Source organism: Daphnia pulicaria, chromosome 2, assembly GCF_021234035.1.
Source record: "Daphnia pulicaria isolate SC F1-1A chromosome 2, SC_F0-13Bv2, whole genome shotgun sequence".
Classification (NCBI taxonomy): domain Eukaryota; kingdom Metazoa; phylum Arthropoda; class Branchiopoda; order Diplostraca; family Daphniidae; genus Daphnia; species Daphnia pulicaria.
Genome location: NC_060914.1, coordinates 7,781,962 through 7,801,118, shown reverse-complemented (window position 1 = coordinate 7,801,118; position 19,157 = coordinate 7,781,962). Strand labels below are relative to the sequence as shown.

General features: G+C 35.4%; 22 non-coding genes across 22 annotated transcripts; 15 read left to right on the top strand and 7 right to left on the bottom strand.

Moving 5' to 3' along the window:
- The first annotated feature begins 1,621 nt into the window (after window positions 1–1,621).
- Trnac-gca lies at window positions 1,622–1,693 on the top strand. The gene has a single exon. It is a non-coding gene; the product is annotated as a tRNA-Cys (tRNA).
- An 810-nt stretch (window positions 1,694–2,503) lies between these two features.
- On the bottom strand, window positions 2,504–2,576 carry Trnav-uac. Its single transcript has one exon. It is a non-coding gene; the product is annotated as a tRNA-Val (tRNA).
- Window positions 2,577–3,299: 723 nt separating this feature from the next.
- Window positions 3,300–3,371, top strand: Trnac-gca. The gene has a single exon. It is a non-coding gene; the product is annotated as a tRNA-Cys (tRNA).
- An 810-nt stretch (window positions 3,372–4,181) lies between these two features.
- Window positions 4,182–4,254, bottom strand: Trnav-uac. Its single transcript has one exon. It is a non-coding gene; the product is annotated as a tRNA-Val (tRNA).
- A 720-nt stretch (window positions 4,255–4,974) lies between these two features.
- Window positions 4,975–5,046, top strand: Trnac-gca. Its single transcript has one exon. It is a non-coding gene; the product is annotated as a tRNA-Cys (tRNA).
- An 810-nt stretch (window positions 5,047–5,856) lies between these two features.
- Window positions 5,857–5,929, bottom strand: Trnav-uac. Its single transcript has one exon. It is a non-coding gene; the product is annotated as a tRNA-Val (tRNA).
- A 721-nt stretch (window positions 5,930–6,650) lies between these two features.
- On the top strand, window positions 6,651–6,722 carry Trnac-gca. The gene has a single exon. It is a non-coding gene; the product is annotated as a tRNA-Cys (tRNA).
- Window positions 6,723–7,532: 810 nt separating this feature from the next.
- Trnav-uac lies at window positions 7,533–7,605 on the bottom strand. Its single transcript has one exon. It is a non-coding gene; the product is annotated as a tRNA-Val (tRNA).
- A 1,223-nt stretch (window positions 7,606–8,828) lies between these two features.
- On the top strand, window positions 8,829–8,900 carry Trnac-gca. Its single transcript has one exon. It is a non-coding gene; the product is annotated as a tRNA-Cys (tRNA).
- An 810-nt stretch (window positions 8,901–9,710) lies between these two features.
- On the bottom strand, window positions 9,711–9,783 carry Trnav-uac. Its single transcript has one exon. It is a non-coding gene; the product is annotated as a tRNA-Val (tRNA).
- A 267-nt stretch (window positions 9,784–10,050) lies between these two features.
- Window positions 10,051–10,122, top strand: Trnac-gca. The gene has a single exon. It is a non-coding gene; the product is annotated as a tRNA-Cys (tRNA).
- A 396-nt stretch (window positions 10,123–10,518) lies between these two features.
- Window positions 10,519–10,590, top strand: Trnac-gca. Its single transcript has one exon. It is a non-coding gene; the product is annotated as a tRNA-Cys (tRNA).
- Window positions 10,591–11,400: 810 nt separating this feature from the next.
- Trnav-uac lies at window positions 11,401–11,473 on the bottom strand. The gene has a single exon. It is a non-coding gene; the product is annotated as a tRNA-Val (tRNA).
- A 267-nt stretch (window positions 11,474–11,740) lies between these two features.
- Window positions 11,741–11,812, top strand: Trnac-gca. Its single transcript has one exon. It is a non-coding gene; the product is annotated as a tRNA-Cys (tRNA).
- Window positions 11,813–12,209: 397 nt separating this feature from the next.
- On the top strand, window positions 12,210–12,281 carry Trnac-gca. The gene has a single exon. It is a non-coding gene; the product is annotated as a tRNA-Cys (tRNA).
- Window positions 12,282–12,940: 659 nt separating this feature from the next.
- Trnac-gca lies at window positions 12,941–13,012 on the top strand. Its single transcript has one exon. It is a non-coding gene; the product is annotated as a tRNA-Cys (tRNA).
- An 810-nt stretch (window positions 13,013–13,822) lies between these two features.
- Trnav-uac lies at window positions 13,823–13,895 on the bottom strand. The gene has a single exon. It is a non-coding gene; the product is annotated as a tRNA-Val (tRNA).
- Window positions 13,896–15,724: 1,829 nt separating this feature from the next.
- Trnaa-ugc lies at window positions 15,725–15,796 on the top strand. Its single transcript has one exon. It is a non-coding gene; the product is annotated as a tRNA-Ala (tRNA).
- A 67-nt stretch (window positions 15,797–15,863) lies between these two features.
- Trnav-uac lies at window positions 15,864–15,935 on the top strand. The gene has a single exon. It is a non-coding gene; the product is annotated as a tRNA-Val (tRNA).
- A 393-nt stretch (window positions 15,936–16,328) lies between these two features.
- Trnal-uaa lies at window positions 16,329–16,465 on the top strand. Its single transcript has 2 exons — window positions 16,329–16,365; window positions 16,421–16,465. It is a non-coding gene; the product is annotated as a tRNA-Leu (tRNA).
- Window positions 16,466–16,551: 86 nt separating this feature from the next.
- Window positions 16,552–16,623, top strand: Trnaa-ugc. Its single transcript has one exon. It is a non-coding gene; the product is annotated as a tRNA-Ala (tRNA).
- Window positions 16,624–18,838: 2,215 nt separating this feature from the next.
- On the top strand, window positions 18,839–18,910 carry Trnaa-cgc. Its single transcript has one exon. It is a non-coding gene; the product is annotated as a tRNA-Ala (tRNA).
- The last annotated feature ends 247 nt before the right edge of the window (window positions 18,911–19,157 follow it).

The window sequence follows — 19,157 nt, the reverse complement described above, 5'->3', positions numbered from 1 at the left end:
CGGTCAATCTAATTCGGAATGTAAATTCCTTTTGGATTGGTATTAAGGGATGGCCAAGCAAACTTTTGGTTGAATTTGTTTTTTTTTAAAGGTTAGCATTTAACCAAAAAGCGATGCCAAAGACCCCCTAAAATTGTTAAAATTTGAAAAAACTCAAACTTTAACATTAAATATCTCCCGAACAGCAGGGAATATTTAAATTCTGCAAAAACAGGTGAATCCGAACTAAAAAACTGGATATGCCTGAAATATTTCAGATTTCTTGGTCCCATAGGGGAATGGGAAAAAAAAGTGGGGTCCATGGATTTGGTGCGGTTGAGTGGTGGATTGCTTGTTAAAAAACTTTCGGAGGTAAATGGAAGTGGAAGATCGGTGGTAACTCTTCACGACCGCTAAAAGATCTTGATGACTGTGGAGAGGACAAGGGAAGAAGAGAGAGATGGCCCAGAGCTTCAAAATGAGTATGTTCAAACATTTTTAAAATGTTCCTCAACTTCTTGGTTGATGACTAACTGTTAAAAACAAGGGGAATAGAAATTTTACTTTATCAAAAAATTTATTAAAATCAAGATCATCATTTATTAAAAACAGTTAACAAAAAGAGGCAATAATAAGAACAATAAAGACGAAATCGAACAAGAACAATAAAAATAAAATCAAATATCATCAAAATATCAATATCATATCATCAAAACTTGTCTTGGTAGGGAAGATTCAAACTTGTTTTCTTTTTGATAACACTGCTGAGCACTCACTGCACTGGCAGTTGGAAGGTTAAGCAAACAAAAGCGAATTCACTGCCTATGATTCGGCAACCAGCTAGGTAACAAGTACGCAAATTAAATTTTTAAAACAGTAATGAAAACAAATGAAACCCCGTTACGACATGTTTCAAATTTTGACAGAATTACGTACAAAATTTGGTGACGATTGGTCATTCAGGGAAGAAACGTATAAAGGATAACTAAATGGACATTAAACCCTCTGAATTTCACTACTATCTACTACTACACTACCCCCTATACCCCACACCCTATATTGTTAAGGACCTTCGTATATAAATATACCTCAGGGATAAATCGATATTTCAGAGTCAGTTACTCTTAATTAAAATAGGGGAATAATACAAATACGCGGTAAAATGTAAAAATATCGGTGGTATAGCTCAGTGGAAGAGCATTCGACTGCAGATCGAAATGTTCCCGGTTCAACCCCGGATGCTCCCTATTAAGTTGAATCTAATACAGGGAATGAACTATTATTGGGTTTATTCAGTTAAATTGTTTCATTGTTGTGTTTATTGAATTTGAAAATCAGCTCACTAAAAATATTTCTACGTATCAGCCTGACTTTTGAAAGTTTGAAAGAAATTCTCATCAGCTTATGGAAACTGATCTGCGTTAAAGCTGTTCAAGAAGTATTATTTAATAACACACAGTTTCTTCACTCAAATAACTGAAATATCTGACGTGGCCTCCTGTTCAATAGAAACTCAATTATTAACCAAATGATTCTTTGTTTGCGCATCCTGTGTGAAACAAAAATTAAAAGATAAGGTTTTTTTCGCAAAATTAATACCTTATAATCCAGAATGTCGAAGGTAAACTCATACAAACATTTATGGGGTATAGCTCAGTGGTAGAGCATTCGACTGCAGATCGAAATGTCCCCAGTTCAAACATGGGTGCCCCCTTATAAAACGGATGTTCATCATTGAGATGTTTTAAAATGAAATAACTTGCGGTTTTCTGCATGCTTACCTGTTTATATGGAAACTTTTGTATCATTTATTTAAAGATTTACATCAAATATATAGTGACAAAACAATAATCACACCATAGAATTATCACTGTATCAGTAGCAGATTTGCGCACAATATAGAAAGAACCTGCCAGGTACGATAATCTTAGCGAAAAATGTAAAAGCCCCGGTCGTGTGTACAATTGCAATTAATACTTAAGAGCCTTATGCTGTTCCGACTGAGCTAGCCAGGCTCATACAAATCAACGTTGTAATCCAATACTATCTAATATGTCATGGTAAAATGCACTTGAATTATCGCTCGCACTATGGTGATAACTACATCGGTGGTTATGAGGATTTACTGCTAAGATACACATAAGTGATATTCCTATATTTTATCTTTTTACTTTGTATGTAATGAGTGCTAGGATGATAGACTGCATAGTTGTAAAATTATCTCTAGTGATGTAACATTACCATTTTTCAGGAATCAAGTCAAAACTTCAGCGGTTATTGTTGCGTTAAAAAAGCGCCAGTTTTGGCTGCTTTTCGTTGGGATGACACCAGACGGATAGCCAAACAAATACAACTTGGTAGTGGCACCCTTTTAAGTGTACAGACTAGCTAGTTAGCGTGTAAGATTCCTACCGCTCTTCTTCCATTACACATTTTACATAGCAGTACACAAGTCCAGATATTGGCTATTATCGAGAAAGTACAAAAGGAAATGAAATTCCATACTGGGATTAAAGTTGTAAATTGTTTCCACCCAGGATCGAACTGAGGACCTTCAGCGTGTAAAGCCGACGTGATAACTACTACACTATGGAAACGTCAATTTCATAAAGATGGCAAAAAATTTATTTCGCCAAGATCACCATAACATGTTTATGTCCCCCAAATATATAATAAGGATATAGCTGACTCGACCTAAAAGCCACACGATGATAAAATAGGCATAAATTATCGACATTTCGTCTCGTGAAATATCAGAGAAAAGAAATCTAATTTTTAAAAAATATCAATCGATATTTCAGAGTCAGAAACTCTTAATTAAAATGGAGGAATAATACAAATACGCGGTAAAATGTAAAAATATCGGGGGTATAGCTCGACTGCAGATCGAAATGTCCCCGGTTCAACCCCGGATGCCCCCTATTAAGTTGAATCTAATACAGGGAATGAACTATTATTGGGTTTATTCAGTTAAATTGTTTCATTGTTGTGTTTATTGAATTTGAAAATCAGCAGCTCACTAAAAATATTTCTACGTATCAGCCTGACTTTTGAAAGTTTGAAAGAAATTCTCATCAGCTTATGGAAACTGATCTGCGTTAAAGCTGTTCAAGAAGTATTATTTAATAACACACAGTTTCTTCACTCAAATAACTGAAATATCTGACGTGGCCTCCTGTTCAATAGAAACTCAATTATTAACCAAATGATTCTTTGTTTGCGCATCCTGTGTGAAACAAAAATTAAAAGATAAGGTTTTTTTCGCAAAATTAATACCTTATAATCCAGAATGTCGAAGGTAAACTCATACAAACATTTATGGGGGTATAGCTCAGTGGTAGAGCATTCGACTGCAGATCGAAATGTCCCCAGTTCAACCCTGGGTGCCCCCTTATAAAACGGATGTTCATCATTGAGATGTTTTAAAATGAAATAACTTGCGGTTTTCTGCATGCTTACCTGTTTATATGGAAACTTTTGTATCATTTATTTAAAGATTTACATCAAATATATAGTGACAAAACAATAATCACACAATAGAATTATCACTGTATCAGTAGCAGATTTGCGCACAATATAGAAAGAACCTGCCAGGTACGATTATCTCAGCGAAAAATGTAAAACCCCGGTCGTGTGTACAATTGCAATTAATACTTAAGAGTCTCATGCTGTTCCGACTGAGCTAGCCAGGCTCATACAAATCAACGTTGTAATCCAATACTATCTAATATGTCATGGTAAAATGCGCTTGGATTATCGCTCGCACTATGGTGATAACTACATCGGTGGTTATGAGGATTTACTGCTAAGATACACATAAGTGATATTCCTATATTTTATCTTTTTACTTTGTATGTAATGAGTGCTAGGATAATAGACTGCATAGTTGTAAAATTATCTCTAGTGATGTAACATTACCATTTTGCAGTAATCAAGTCAAAACTTCAGCGGTTATTGTTGCGTTAAAAAAGCGTCAGTTTTGACTGCTTTTCGTTGGGATGACACCAGACGGATAGCCAAACAAATACAACTTGGTAGTGGAACCCTTTTAAGTGTACAGACCAGCTAGTTAGCGTGTAAGATTCCTACCGCTCTTCTTCCATTACACATTTTACATAGCAGTACACAAGTCCAGATATTGGCTATTATCGAGAAATTACAAAAGGAAATGAAATTCCATACTCGGATTAAAGTTGTAAAATTGTTTCCACCCAGGATCGAACTGAGGACCTTCAGCGTGTAAAGCCGACGTGATAACCACTACACTATGGAAACGTCAATTTCATAAAGATGGCAAAAAATTTATTTCGCCAAAATCACCAAAACATGTTTATGTCCCCCAAATATATAATAAGGATATAGCTGACTTGACCTGAAAGCCACACGATGACTAAATAGGCATCAATTATCGACATTTCGTTTCGTGAAATATCAGAGAAAAGAAATCTAATTTTTAAAAAATATCAATCGATATTTCAGAGTCAGAAACTCTTAATTAAAATGGAGGAATAATAAAACTACGCGGTAAAATGTAAAAGTATCGGGGGTATAGCTCGACTGCAGATCGAAATGTCCCCGGTTCAACCCCGGATGCCCCCTATTAAGTTGAATCTAATACAGGGAATGAACTATTATTGGGTTTATTCAGTTAAATTGTTTCATTGTTGTGTTTATTGAATTTGAAAATCAGCTCACTAAAAATATTTCTACGTATCAGCCTGACTTTTGAAAGTTTGAAAGAAATTCTCATCAGCTTATGGAAACTGATCTGCGTTAAAGCTGTTCAAGAAGTATTATTTAATAACACACAGTTTCTTCACTCAAATAACTGAAATATCTGACGTGGCCTCCTGTTCAATAGAAACTCAATTATTAACCAAATGATTCTTTGTTTGCGCATCCTGTGTGAAACAAAAATTAAAAGATAAGGTTTTTTTCGCAAAATTAATACCTTATAATCCAGAATGTCGAAGGTAAACTCATACAAACATTTATGGGGGTATAGCTCAGTGGTAGAGCATTCGACTGCAGATCGAAATGTCCCCAGTTCAACCCTGGGTGCCCCCTTATAAAACGGATGTTCATCATTGAGATGTTTTAAAATGAAATAACTTGCGGTTTTCTGCATGCTTACCTGTTTATATGGAAACTTTTGTATCATTTATTTAAAGATTTACATCAAATATATAGTGACAAAACAATAATCACACAATAGAATTATCACTGTATCAGTAGCAGATTTGCGCACAATATAGAAAGAACCTGCCAGGTACGATTATCTCAGCGAAAAATGTAAAACCCCGGTCGTGTGTACAATTGCAATTAATACTTAAGAGTCTCATGCTGTTCCGACTGAGCTAGCCAGGCTCATACAAATCAACGTTGTAATCCAATACTATCTAATATGTCATGGTAAAATGCGCTTGGATTATCGCTCGCACTATGGTGATAACTACATCGGTGGTTATGAGGATTTACTGCTAAGATACACATAAGTGATATTCCTATATTTTATCTTTTTACTTTGTATGTAATGAGTGCTAGGATAATAGACTGCATAGTTGTAAAATTATCTCTAGTGATGTAACATTACCATTTTGCAGTAATCAAGTCAAAACTTCAGCGGTTATTGTTGCGTTAAAAAAGCGTCAGTTTTGACTGCTTTTCGTTGGGATGACACCAGACGGATAGCCAAACAAATACAACTTGGTAGTGGAACCCTTTTAAGTGTACAGACCAGCTAGTTAGCGTGTAAGATTCCTACCGCTCTTCTTCCATTACACATTTTACATAGCAGTACACAAGTCCAGATATTGGCTATTATCGAGAAATTACAAAAGGAAATGAAATTCCATACTCGGATTAAAGTTGTAAAATTGTTTCCACCCAGGATCGAACTGAGGACCTTCAGCGTGTAAAGCCGACGTGATAACCACTACACTATGGAAACGTCAATTTCATAAAGATGGCAAAAAATTTATTTCGCCAAAATCACCAAAACATGTTTATGTCCCCCAAATATATAATAAGGATATAGCTGACTTGACCTGAAAGCCACACGATGACTAAATAGGCATCAATTATCGACATTTCGTTTCGTGAAATATCAGAGAAAAGAAATCTAATTTTTAAAAAATATCAATCGATATTTCAGAGTCAGAAACTCTTAATTAAAATGGAGGAATAATAAAACTACGCGGTAAAATGTAAAAGTATCGGGGGTATAGCTCGACTGCAGATCGAAATGTCCCCGGTTCAACCCCGGATGCCCCCTATTAAGTTGAATCTAATACAGGGAATGAACTATTATTGGGTTTATTCAGTTAAATTGTTTCATTGTTGTGTTTATTGAATTTGAAAATCAGCTCACTAAAAATATTTCTACGTATCAGCCTGACTTTTGAAAGTTTGAAAGAAATTCTCATCAGCTTATGGAAACTGATCTGCGTTAAAGCTGTTCAAGAAGTATTATTTAATAACACACAGTTTCTTCACTCAAATAACTGAAATATCTGACGTGGCCTCCTGTTCAATAGAAACTCAATTATTAACCAAATGATTCTTTGTTTGCGCATCCTGTGTGAAACAAAAATTAAAAGATAAGGTTTTTTTTCGCAAAATTAATACCTTATAATCCAGAATGTCGAAGGTAAACTCATACAAACATTTATGGGGGTATAGCTCAGTGGTAGAGCATTCGACTGCAGATCGAAATGTCCCTAGTTCAACCCTGGGTGCCCCCTTATAAAACGGATGTTCATCATTGAGATGTTTTAAAATGAAATAACTTGCGGTTTTCTGCATGCTTATCTGTTTATATGGAAACTTTTGTATCATTTATTTAAAGATTTACATCAAATATATAGTGACAAAACAATAATCAAACAATAGAATTATCACTGTATCAGTAGCAGATTTGCGCACAATATAGAAAGAACCTGCCAGGTACGATTATCTCAGCGAAAAATGTAAAACCCCGGTCGTGTGTACAATTGCAATTAATACTTAAGAGTCTCATGCTGTTCCGACTGAGCTAGCCAGGCTCATACAAATCAACGTTGTAATCCAATACTATCTAATATGTCATGGTAAAATGCACTTGGATTATCGCTCGCACTATGGTGATAACTACATCGGTGGTTATGAGGATTTACTGCTAAGATACACATAAGTGATATTCCTATATTTTATCTTTTTACTTTGTATGTAATGAGTGCTAGGATGATAGACTGCATAGTTGTAAAATTATCTCTAGTGATGTAACATTACCATTTTGCAGTAATCAAGTCAAAACTTCAGCGGTTATTGTTGCGTTAAAAAAGCGCCAGTTTTGACTGCTTTTCGTTGGGATGACACCAGACGGATAGCCAAACAAATACAACTTGGTAGTGGCACCCTCTTAAGTGTACAGACTAGCTAGTTAGCGTGTAAGATTCCTACCGCTCTTCTTCCATTACACATTTTACATAGCAGTACACAAGTCCAGATATTGGTTATTATCGAGAAATTACAAAAGGAAATGAAATTCCATACTCGGATTAAAGTTTTAAAATTGTTTCCACCCAGGATCGAACTGAGGACCTTCAGCGTGTAAAGCCGACGTGATAACCACTACACTATGGAAACGTCAATTTCATAAAGATGGCAAAAAATTTATTTCGCCAAAATCACCATAACATGTTTATGTCCCCCAAATATATTATAAGCAGGGTTGTTAATATCGCTAAAAATAAGTATTTCCGATTGCGATAGCGATACTGGCGTTTTTTTTTATTGCCGACTATCGAACGATGAAGTTTCAGAAAAGTATCGGTGCGATAATCGCCGATAGTCACCGATACTTTTTACAACGTTGCAAAATTTCAAAAAAAATTTCTAAAATATTTTTCTGCTTATTTTTTTCAAAAGCAGAAAAACTATATTAACAATATCCCTTGTTTTCCATCTCGGCCGTGATATTAAAAAAAAACTCGGATGGGCGAATACACCACTGTATTGCTCATTCATTTTCAGCTGTAACTTAATGCTACTTTTAAGCAGCCTGCAATTAAAAAAAACTATCGCTATCGCGTCATCGGCGATGAAAACGGGATTATCGATCGATACTGATTTTGAAACCTATCGCGCGATAATCGCTTGAACAAAAAATTTTATCCCCGATGACGATTTCATCGTTCATCGCGGCGATATTAACAACCCTGATAATAAGGATATAGCTGACTTGACCTGAAAGCCACACGATGACTAAATAGGCATCAATTATCGACATTTCGTTTCGTGAAATATCAGAGAAAAGAAATCTAATTTTTAAAAAATATCAATCGATATTTCAGAGTCAGAAACTCTTAATTAAAATGGAGGAATAATACAAATACGCGGTAAAATGTAAAAATATCGGGGGTATAGCTCGACTGCAGATCGAAATGTCCCCGGTTCAACCCCGGATGCCCCCTATTAAGTTGAATCTAATACAGGGAATGAACTATTATTGGGTTTATTCAGTTAAATTGTTTCATTGTTGTGTTTATTGAATTTGAAAATCAGCTCACTAAAAATATTTCTACGTATCAGCCTGACTTTTGAAAGTTTGAAAGAAATTCTCATCAGCTTATGGAAACTGATCTGCGTTAAAGCTGTTCAAGAAGTATTATTTAATAACACACAGTTTCTTCACTCAAATAACTGAAATATCTGACGTGGCCTCCTGTTCAATAGAAACTCAATTATTAACCAAATGATTCTTTGTTTGCGCATCCTGTGTGAAACAAAAATTAAAAGATAAGGTTTTTTTCGCAAAATTAATACCTTATAATCCAGAATGTCGAAGGTAAACTCATACAAACATTTATGGGGGTATAGCTCAGTGGTAGAGCATTCGACTGCAGATCGAAATGTCCCCAGTTCAACCCTGGGTGCCCCCTTATAAAACGGATGTTCATCATTGAGATGTTTTAAAATGAAATAACTTGCGGTTTTCTGCATGCTTACCTGTTTATATGGAAACTTTTGTATCATTTATTTAAAGATTTACATCAAATATATAGTGACAAAACAATAATCACACAATAGAATTATCACTGTATCAGTAGCAGATTTGCGCACAATATAGAAAGAACCTGCCAGGTACGATTATCTCAGCGAAAAATGTAAAACCCCGGTCGTGTGTACAATTGCAATTAATACTTAAGAGTCTCATGCTGTTCCGACTGAGCTAGCCAGGCTCATACAAATCAACGTTGTAATCCAATACTATCTAATATGTCATGGTAAAATGCGCTTGGATTATCGCTCGCACTATGGTGATAACTACATCGGTGGTTATGAGGATTTACTGCTAAGATACACATAAGTGATATTCCTATATTTTATCTTTTTACTTTGTATGTAATGAGTGCTAGGATAATAGACTGCATAGTTGTAAAATTATCTCTAGTGATGTAACATTACCATTTTGCAGGAATCAAGTCAAAACTTCAGCGGTTATTATTGCGTTAAAAAAGCGCCAGTTTTGACTGCTTTTCGTTGGGATGACACCAGACGGATAGCCAAACAAATACAACTTGGTAGTGGAACCCTTTTAAGTGTACAGACCAGCTAGTTAGCGTGTAAGATTCCTACCGCTCTTCTTCCATTACACATTTTACATAGCAGTACACAAGTCCAGATATTGGCTATTATCGAGAAAGTACAAAAGGAAATGAAATTCCATACTCGGATTAAAGTTGTTAAATTGTTTCCACCCAGGATCGAACTGAGGACCTTCAGCGTGTAAAGCCGACGTGATAACCACTACACTATGGAAACGTGAATTTCATAAAGATGGCAAAAAATTTATTTCGCCAAAATCACCATAATATGTTTATGTCCCGCAAATATATAATAAGGATATAGCTGACTTGACCTGAAAGCCACACGATGACTAAATAGGCATCAATTATCGACATTTCGTTTCGTGAAATATCAGAGAAAAGAAATCTAATTTTTAAAAAATATCAATCGATATTTCAGAGTCAGAAACTCTTAATTAAAATGGAGGAATAATACAAATACGCGGTAAAATGTAAAAATATCGGGGGTATAGCTCAGTGGAAGAGCATTCGACTGCAGATCGAAATGTCCCCGGTTCAACCCCGGATGCCCCCTATTAATTTGAATCTAATACAGGGAATGAACTATTATTGGGTTTATTCAGTTAAATTGTTTCATTGTTGTGTTTATTGAATTTGAAAATCAGCTCACTAAAAATATTTCTACGTATCAGCCTGACTTTTGAAAGTTTGAAAGAAATTCTCATCAGCTTATGGAAACTGATCTGCGTTAAAGCTGTTCAAGAAGTATTATTTAATAACACACAGTTTCTTCACTCAAATAACTGAAATATCTGACGTGGCCTCCTGTTCAATAGAAACTCAATTATTAACCAAATGATTCTTTGTTTGCGCATCCTGTGTGAAACAAAAATTAAAAGATAAGGTTTTTTTCGCAAAATTAATACCTTATAATCCAGAATGTCGAAGGTAAACTCATACAAACATTTATGGGGGTATAGCTCATTGGTAGAGCATTCGTCTGCAGATCGAAATGCCCCCAGTTCAAACCTGGGTGCCCCCTTATTAAACGGATGTTCATCTTTGAGATGTTTTATAATGAATTAACTTGCGGTTTTCTGCATGCTTACCTGTTTATATGGAAACTTTTGTATCATTTATTTAAAGATTTACATCAAATATATAGTGACAAAATAATAATCACACAATAGAATTATCACTGTATCAGTAGCAGATTTGCGCACAATATAGAAAGAACCAGCCAGGTACGATTATCTAAGCGAAAAATGTAAAACCCCGGTCGTGTGTACAATTGCAATTAATACTTAAGAGTCTCATGCTGTTCCGACTGAGCTAGCCAGGCTCATACAAATCAACGTTGTAATCCAATACTATCTAATATGTCATGGTAAAATGCACTTGGATTATCGCTCGCACTATGGTGATAACTACATCGGTGGTTATGAGGATTTACTGCTAAGATACACATAAGTGATATTCCTATATTTTATCTTTTTACTTTGTATGTAATGAGTGCTAGGATGATAGACTGCATAGTTGTAAAATTATCTCTAGTGATGTAACATTACCATTTTGCAGTAATCAAGTCAAAACTTCAGCGGTTATTGTTGCGTTAAAAAAGCGCCAGTTTTGACTGCTTTTCGTTGGGATGACACCAGACGGATAGCCAAACAAATTCAACTTGGTAGTGGCACCCTCTTAAGTGTACAGACTAGCTAGTTAGCGTGTAAGATTCCTACCGCTCTTCTTCCATTACACATTTTACATAGCAGTACACAAGTCCAGATATTGGCTATTATCGAGAAAGTACAAAAGGAAATGAAATTCCATACTCGGATTAAAGTTGTAAAATTGTTTCCACCCAGGATCGAACTGAGGACCTTCAGCGTGTAAAGCCGACGTGATAACCACTACACTATGGAAACGTCAATTTCATAAAGATGGCAAAAAATTTATTTCGCCAAAATCACCATAACATGTTTATGTCCCGCAAATATATAATAAGGATATAGCTGACTTGACCTGAAAGCCACACGATGACTAAATAGGCATCAATTATCGACATTTCGTTTCGTGAAATATCAGAGAAAAGAAATCTAATTTTTAAAAAATATCAATCGATATTTCAGAGTCAGAAACTCTTAATTAAAATGGAGGAATAATACAAATACGCGGTAAAATGTAAAAATATCGGGGGTATAGCTCAGTGGAAGAGCATTCGACTGCAGATCGAAATGTCCCCGGTTCAACCCCGGAAGCCCCCTATTAAGTTGAATCTAATACAGGGAATGAACTATTATTGGGTTTATTCAGTTAAATTGTTTCATTGTTGTGTTTATTGAATTTGAAAATCAGCTCACTAAAAATATTTCTACGTATCAGCCTGACTTTTGAAAGTTTGAAAGAAATTCTCATCAGCTTATGGAAACTGATCTGCGTTAAAGCTGTTCAAGAAGTATTATTTAATAACACACAGTTTCTTCACTCAAATAACTGAAATATCTGACGTGGCCTCCTGTTCAATAGAAACTCAATTATTAACCAAATGATTCTTTGTTTGCGCATCCTGTGTGAAACAAAAATTAAAAGATAAGGTTTTTTTTCGCAAAATTAATACCTTATAATCCAGAATGTCGAAGGTAAACTCATACAAACATTTATGGGGGTATAGCTCAGTGGTAGAGCATTCGACTGCAGATCGAAATGTCCCCAGTTCAACCCTGGGTGCCCCCTTATAAAACGGATGTTCATCATTGAGATGTTTTAAAATGAAATAACTTGCGGTTTTCTGCATGCTTACCTGTTTATATGGAAACTTTTGTATCATTTATTTAAAGATTTACATCAAATATATAGTGACAAAACAATAATCACACCATAGAATTATCACTGTATCAGTAGCAGATTTGCGCACAATATAGAAAGAACCTGCCAGGTACGATTATCTCAGCGAAAAATGTAAAACCCCGGTCGTGTGTACAATTGCAATTAATACTTAAGAGTCTCATGCTGTTCCGACTGAGCTAGCCAGGCTCATACAAATCGACGTTGTAATCCAATACTATCTAATATGTCATGGTAAAATGCACTTGGATTATCGCTCGCACTATGGTGATAACTACATCGGTGGTTATGAGGATTTACTGCTAAGATACACATAAGTGATATTCCTATATTTTATCTTTTTACTTTGTATGTAATGAGTGCTAGGATGATAGACTGCATAGTTGTAAAATTATCTCTAGTGATGTAACATTACCATTTTGCAGTAATCAAGTCAAAACTTCAGCGGTTATTCTTGCGTTAAAAAAGCGCCAGTTTTGACTGCTTTTTTCACAAAATTAATACCTTATAATCCAGAATGTCGAAGGTAAACTCATACAAACATTTATGGGGGTATAGCTCAGTGGTAGAGCATTCGACTGCAGATCGAAATGTCCCCAGTTCAACCCTGGGTGCCCCCTTATAAAACGGATGTTCATTATTGAGATGTTTTAAAATGAAATAACTTGCGGTTTTCTGCATGCTTACCTGTTTATATGGAAACTTTTGTATCATTTATTTAAAGATTTACATCAAATATATAGTGACAAAACAATAATCACACCATAGAATTATCACTGTATCAGTAGCAGATTTGCGCACAATATAGAAAGAACCTGCCAGGTACGATTATCTCAGCGAAAAATGTAAAACCCCGGTCGTGTGTACAATTGCAATTAATACTTAAGAGTCTCATGCTGTTCCGACTGAGCTAGCCAGGCTCATACAAATCAACGTTGTAATCCAATACTATCTAATATGTCATGGTAAAATGCACTTGGATTATCGCTCGCACTATGGTGATAACTACATCGGTGGTTATGAGGATTTACTGCTAAGATACACATAAGTGATATTCCTATATTTTATCTTTTTACTTTGTATGTAATGAGTGCTAGGATGATAGACTGCATAGTTGTAAAATTATCTCTAGTGATGTAACATTACCATTTTGCAGTAATCAAGTCAAAACTTCAGCGGTTATTGTTGCGTTAAAAAAGCGCCAGTTTTGACTGCTTTTCGTTGGGATGACACCAGACGGATAGACAAACAAAAACAACTTGGTAGTGGCACCCTTTTAAGTGTACAGACTAGCTAGTTAGCGTGTAAGATTCCTACCGCTCTTCTTCCATTACACATTTTACATAGCAGTACACAAGTCCAGATATTGGCTATTATCGAGAAAGTACAAAAGGAAATGAAATTCCATACTCGGATTAAAGTTGTCAAATTGTTTCCACCCAGGAACGAACTGAGGACCTTCAGCGTGTAAAGCCGACGTGATAACCACTACACTATGGAAACGTGAATTTTATAAAGATGGCAAAAAATTTATTTCGCCAAAATCACCAAAACATGTTTATGTCCCCCAAATATATAATAAGGATATAGCTGACTTGACCTGAAAGCCACACGATGACTAAATAGGCATCAATTATCGACATTTCGTTTCGTGAAATATCAGAGAAAAGAAATCCAATTTTTAAAAAATACAAGATTCCTTCGGTAATATCCTTCGGTAATTTTTTTAAACGTTAAAGAGACAGAAAATAAAGGTTATGGTAGATTAATACATACTATAACGTTTGGAAAATTCTGTTTCCCTTTATTCTCTTTCATAATTGATTCTTTATAACTAATTGACTAATAATCTGTTAATATTATGAGTGGTGCGACTTAGGAGTGGCGGAGGCTTCGCCCCGCCACCCCACGTCGCACTTCACGTTTAGATTAAGTTTTAGCAACATTTATTACTATAGTAACATGGAATTGGAAAAATTATTAGTTACATATTAACTATAAAGAATTGGATGTGCTATTATAGCAGTTAGATTAAACCACCGCTGAAAAAATCTTAATTCAGGCATATAACCTAAGTGTTTTATGACCGGTTCCAAAATCGATACCGATGGTAGCGTCGCTAGTGATATTACCATAGCTTTACTTCGTCTTTCGTTACATTGTTTGGTGTACACACCAACCTGACCACGCTTTCCCTTAAATCTTATGTCAATGTTGGACTAATGGTTAGCAACCCTGGTTGCCACTGGTATGGTTCGGAGTTCGAAACTCGAACAAGCCATTTAGGATATTTAAATTTGTAAGTTTTGAAAAATTATACTTAAAAAACTTTCGGAGGTAAATGGAAGTGGAAGATCGGTGGTAACTCTTCACGACCGCCGAAAGATCTTGATGACTGTGGAGAGGACAAGGGAAGAAGAGAGAGATGACCCAGAGCTTCAAAATGAGTATAATCAAACATTTTTAAAATGTTTCTCAACTTCTTGGTTGATGACTAACTGTTAAAAAAAAGGGGAATAGAAATTTTACCTGATCAAAAAATTTATTAAAATCAAGATCATCATTTATTAAAAACAGTTAACAAAAAGAGGCAATAATAAGAACAATAAAGACGAAATCGAACAAGAACAATAAAAATCAAATCAAATATCATCAAAATATCAATATCATATCATCAAAACTTGTCTTGCTAGGGAAGATTCAAACTTTTTTTCTTTTTGTTAACACTGCTGAGCACTCACTGCACTGACAGTTGGAAGGTTAAGCAAACAAAAGCGAATTCACTGCCTAGGATTCGGCAACCAGCTAGGTAACAAGTACGCAAATTAAATTTTTAAAACAGTAATGAAAACAAATGAAACCCCGTTACGACATGTATCAAATTTTGACAGAATTATGTACAAAATTTGGTGACAATTGGTCATTCAGGGAAGAAACGTATAAAGGATAACTAAATGGACATTAAACCCTCTGAATTTCACTACTAGCTACTACTACCCTACCCCCTATACCCCACACCCTATATTGTTAAGGACCTTCGTATATAAATATACCTAAGCGATAAGTAGTCATTGCGTTAACAATGTCAAGATGGCCGAGTGGTTAAGGCGCCAGACTTAAGATACTAATTCAAATAATAGATTAATAGGTAATCTTGTGAAATCCGTTACTTGGCATTCTGGTCTTCGAAGAAGGCGTGGGTTCGTACCTCACTCTTGACAAAACCTTCCTTTCAAGTTTTATTCTTTTTCACTTTAAATCTTCTTCTCCATTGAAAACACAAACGTGTCACAATCGTTAACAGTCACTCAAAGCAAACGAGCATAAGTTAAGGGGTTGTAACTCAGAGGTAGAGTGCTCGCTTTGCATGTGAGAAGACCGGAGTTCAATCCTCCGCAACTTCAAGGTTTTGCAAATAATCGAGTGTTAAAAAGCAAGTATCAAGAACATACTGGTAGTCTCGATTTTCAAGGGGTTGTAACTCAGTGGTAGAGTGTTTGCTTTACATGCGAAAAGCCCGGAGTTCAATCCTCCGCAACTCCATACTATAATCACTTTCATTTTGAAAAAAAAGACCATTGTTAGGTCTGCCAACAGAATGAAACCAAATTAAACATTCTTACGAATATCTCGTGAAAAGTGTAAATACCCAGTGATCAAACAAGTACTTGCAAAACGATAGGGCATAATCTTTCTTATCCTTCCTTTCTTCTACTGGTAGAAACCGGCTTTTGTCGTCCCAGCGGTTTTTTCTGACGGCCATTCGGTTGTGGCACTGTCGATTAAACCTGCCATGATCCTCGAAAATTGAACAGAAAAGCATATAATTGCCATTAATTATTGATATTTTGCCCTGTCATAGTTACAATTGCGTGCTCTTTTCAATACACCTAGTTTACGCCACATTGCAATATAAGTAGTCATTGCGATAACAATGTCAAGATGGCCGAGTGGTTAAGGCGCCAGACTTAAGATACAAAATCAAATAATAGATTAATAGGTAATCTTGTTAAATCCGTTATTTGGCATTCTGGTCTTCGAGAAAGGCGTGGGTTCGAACCCCACTCTTGACAAAACCTTCCTTTCAAGTTTTATTCTTTTTACTTACATACGTGTCGCAATCGTTAAAAGTCACTCAAAGCAAACGAATTAATATTAAGGGGTTGTAACTCAGTGGTAGAGTGTTCGCTTTGCATGCGAAAAGCCCGGAGTTCAATCCTCCGCAGCTCCATAGTATAAACACTTTCATTTTGAAAAAAAAGACCATTGTCAGGTCTGCCAACAGAATGAAACCACATTCCACATTCTTACGAATATCTCGTGAAAAGTGTAAATACCCAGTGATCAAACAAGTACTTGCAAAACGATAGGGCATAATCTTTCTTATCCTTCCTTTCTTCTACTGGTAGAAACCGGCTTTTGTCGTCCCAGCGGTATTTTCTGACGGCCATTCGGTTGTGGCACTGTCGATTAAACCTGCAATGATCCTCTAAAATTGAACAGAAAAGCATACAATTGCCATTAATTATTGATATTTTTCCCTGTCATAGTTACAATTGCGTGCTCTTTTCAATACACCTAGTTTACGCCACATTGCAATATAAGTAGTCATTGCGATAACAATGTCAAGATGGCCGAGTGGTTCCCAGCTAGCATGTCTTTATTGGTAAAATATTTTTTTCCGACAATATTCTTCAATCGGTAACCCACATATTGGTATAATATTATATTATTACTTTGTTGCGACAAGGTGGCTGTTAAATTTTTTTGTTATTTTACCAATAAATGACTATTATCAAAGATGAATAAATTAATATATTTTTTTTTTTATTTTCCCAATAACGGATCATTAAATAATGATTACATCGTTTTCTATGATTAAGCTATAGTCTTTTACATTTACCACATGTTCAAAATCCTAATTGATTGGATAGCTGCTGCCTTTTAAGCCGAGAGTGGGTTTGAACCATCGTCCTTTGTGTCACCAATTCAACACTATAACCACTACACCAGAAACGGTGATGATAATAAAGTCCCGATGTGACCGGATGGATAGTGCATACTTACACATTGTCATGGTTATAGCCCAGCGTGAGCAAAATCGATTTAATTTACATCAGTGTAGGAATTTATGATTATTGAGACTATTTGTTTCATAAGTCATTTGTTTGCTGAAAGTGGGTTTGAACCAACCTCCATAGAATTACCTATATGGATATATAATAATAGCAGTTTTAACATTTCATCTCCTTAACGTTTAAGATAAATTATATCACGTTAGCGTGAAGGTAGAGTTTTAAATTCGAAGTACGTAAGTTAGTTGTTCGAGACTTGTGCAAGATATGGATTTTAAGACAATTGGATTGTTCAGTTAGGCAATTGTATGCAGAACTAACGAATTGAATACGATATAAAACATTTAGGATTTTGAACGCATGTTAAATGTAAAAGACTATAGCTTTTTCATAAAAAAAGGATTTATTATTTTTTTAATGGTCCGTTATTGGGAAAATAACAAAAAGTAATATTGATTTATTCATCTTTCATAATAGCCATTCATTGGGAAAACAACAAAACAATTTAACAGCCACCTTGACGCAGCAAAGTAATAATCTAATATTATACCAATATGTGGGTTATCGACCGAATAATCTTCTCGGAAAACAATATTTTACCATTACGAGACTAGACTTATCCATTTTTTGGCCGTAGGGACATCCTTGGCGAGATCCTCTGCATCTGTCTATTGCCTGTCGGGACAAACCCCTATAGGGAATCCCCTCTTAACCCTTGTTTACGTGGCTTCTAGAAGTTAAAAACTTTTTTTGCATCAAGTCGAAAATTAATTGTAATACCGATCTTGGTGTAGTGGTTATAGCATTGGATTGGTGACTCAAGGTGTGATGGTTCAAACCCAATCAAGGCCAAAATCAAGAACTTGTCTAATAACAAGTTGAAGATGAATAAATATTCCACGCTAGACTAAATAACCATAAATACAACTACCAGATTTCCGTCAAAATTTTAAAAGTAGTAAAACTGTTATTTCACCAATAAAAGTAAAATAAGTAAAACAAGTTGAAAAAATATTGTGAGCCAACAAATTTGGGTGCAAAAATATATTGGAAAAATATTTTAAAAAATTATTTTACCAACATCTCAATTGTAGGAATATAATATTTTAGCAATATTTGGGAAATATACTCTGCTAGCTGGGTTAAGGCGCCAGACTTAAGATACAAAATCAAATAATAGATTAATAGGTAATCTTGTTAAATCCGTTATTTGGCATTCTGGTCTTCGAGAAAGGCGTGGGTTCGAACCCCACTCTTGACAAAACCTTCCTTTCAAGTTTTATTCTTTTTACTTAAAATCTTCTTCTCCATTGAAAACACATACGTATCGCAATCGTGAAAAGTCACTCAAAGCAAACGAACAATTGTTAAGGGGTTGTAACTCAGAGGTAGAGTGCTCGCTTCGCATGTGAGAAGACCGGAGTTCAATCCTCCGCAGCTCCAAGGTTTTGCAAATAATCGAGTGTTAAAAAGCAAGTATTGAGAACATACTGGTAGTCTCGATTTTCAAGGGGTTGTAACTCAGTGGTAGAGTGTTTGACTGTTTGCTTTGCATGCGAAAAGCCCGGAGTTCAATCCTCCGCAACTCCATACTATAATCACTTTCATTTTGAAAAAAAAGACCATTGTCAGGTCTGCCAACAGAATGAAACTACATTCCACATTCTTACGAATATCTCGTGAAAAGTGT